The sequence below is a fragment of the Elephantulus edwardii genome, unplaced genomic scaffold (genome assembly GCF_000299155.1).
Source record: "Elephantulus edwardii isolate Elephantulus edwardi_28Jun2011 unplaced genomic scaffold, EleEdw1.0 scaffold00188, whole genome shotgun sequence".
NCBI lineage: Eukaryota > Metazoa > Chordata > Mammalia > Macroscelidea > Macroscelididae > Elephantulus > Elephantulus edwardii.
The window spans coordinates 23,185-25,371 of NW_006399938.1; positions in this window are offsets into that span (position 1 = coordinate 23,185).

Consider the following 2,187-nt stretch of genomic DNA (forward strand, 5'->3'; position numbering starts at 1 on the left):
TAATCAGCTCTTTAGGATTGTGGGAGAAAGGAGCATTTTGAGATTTCCAGTTGTAGAGATCACTAGTGGCAAAGGGCCAATAATGATACAGCTGGTCTCCATTCACCTCTACAGGCCCTGCAGCCCATAAAGGAAGGACTGTAGAGTCTGCTTCGGGTGGGGGTGGGCCTCTTTGAAGGGCTCCTCTAGTATTTTGTGCGGGGCCAGTAGCCGATACCGATGGAGCCGGGGGCCTGGATGGCGGCTTGGATGCCGTTGATCCAGGCTCCGGCTGAGGCCCCGGCAGCCCAGGCCCTGGTTGAGGCCCCGGCAGCTGGGGTGGTGGTGGGTAAGGAGGAGGGAAGATAATGTTTTCCTCAGCCCCTCCCTGTAGGATAGGGTAAAGAGGCGCAGAGGGCTTCAGATTCTTTTTCGACTGGAGTTTTTCTGTTGTAGTCGCCATGAGGGTCACCTTCTGTGGAGGAAGAAAAGATTTAAGCCAAGAAGGCAGGTTAGTAACTAAATCCTTCCAGACAGTGATGTAAGGGACCTGGTCAGGGTGTCCACCCTGTGGCTGGAAGACAACTTTCTCCACAGCGGTGATGGTTGGAAGGTCGAAAGTCCCTTCTGGCGGCCATCCTACTTCAAAGGCTGGCCATTTTGTGCTGCAGAAAGTGGTTAGTTTCCCTTTGCGAACCTCTATCGACAGATTATGGGCTCGCTCTCTAGCATCCTTAAAATGTCCAAGTATCAGGTCTAAGTGGGTGGAAGTAGTCTGTCCCATTACGTCCGTCAACAGTAAGTAAAGACAAAGACACAGACAGGCAAATAACAAGCAAAACAACAAGTCTTCCAGCCTTCCTCTGTAAGCATGGCTCGAAAACTGAGAAGCCTGGCGTGAGGTTCTTTACTCTCACCCAAGCACTCTGATATAGGGCTCAGAACGGCTTCCGAGCCCCTGCAGTGGTGGCCCCCCAGTGCGTCCGCCTTAGCCACGTTTCACTGCTCTGAATTCAGAAAACAACACGAACAGTTCGGTACAGAACGAAAACACAGATAGATACACTCACCCATCTGGCCAGCAGTTCATTCCTCAGGTTAGGGGTTCTTGGGGTCGTGGGGGGATCCCATACGACCCCCAGATGTTGTGCCCCAAATCCAGTTTTCCCCCCAAGTCACCAAGGAGCCGACACCGATGCAAGGGCAAGAGGGAATTTATTTCAGATTCGAATCTGGGCCTCGCTCAAACCATGCTGATACAGTAGGGAAAATGGCGCAGCCCCGATTCTAGGCTGTCCCGCCTATTTAAAGGGGAAAGCCCGTGAAAACAGGGCAATACAGGACTGGCTGATGTTTGGGTGGGGGCTTTTTTCCCCCTTCCCCCACCGCTTTCAGTTTACTGCTCTAGAGGCTTATACATTTTAAAATGACGTATTGGTTACAAAATGGAGTCCCTCAGCTGTCCATGGTAAAAAATGATTAGTGGAGCTCCTAGTTTTAAGAAAGGTTGGGAAACAGAAGTGGCATCCACTTCCTAAACCACATGCCTCTGGAAACTCTATGAACATGGAGAAATGATAGTTACAGAAAGCCCCCAGGCCTTTTGTTCATAGAGTAGCTACGATCTGTGGCTCGATGGCAATCAAAAACAACATGCGTTTCTCTAGATCTCACACTGTTTCTCCACATATACTGTTGGTCTTTGGAAATGTCAAATTTGATTGTTCAAATCTTTCTTATGCACTGTAGAGCTACAAATATCTCTTATCTCCTCCTATAAACCAATTTCTTTTTTTATTATGATTAAATATTATTAGTTTTCATGAACATTTACAGAGATTTTGGGTTTTCATTCATTCATTGTTGCACTGTTTTCTCCACCCATAAACCAATTTCTAATTCTAATTCTCTGAACTCAATTTGAGTATCTACAAATACATTTTCCATTTCCACATCCTTAGAGAAACTTTTGAGAATATTTCTAAATAGATTAGACAACACTCAACAATAAAATTATAGTTCTTAATACTTTAACTTAAGATTTGTTTTGCTAAATATTAAGAACCTGTACTTTTCTAAACATATGTGTATTTTAGAATATACTTTCTCAGCTTTGGTTTCTGGTTTTCAGTTTGGCTTTATGCTACACAAATTCGGGTAATTTGTATTATGTCCTTTTGTTCAAATCTAAAAAGTAATTTTTTTGGT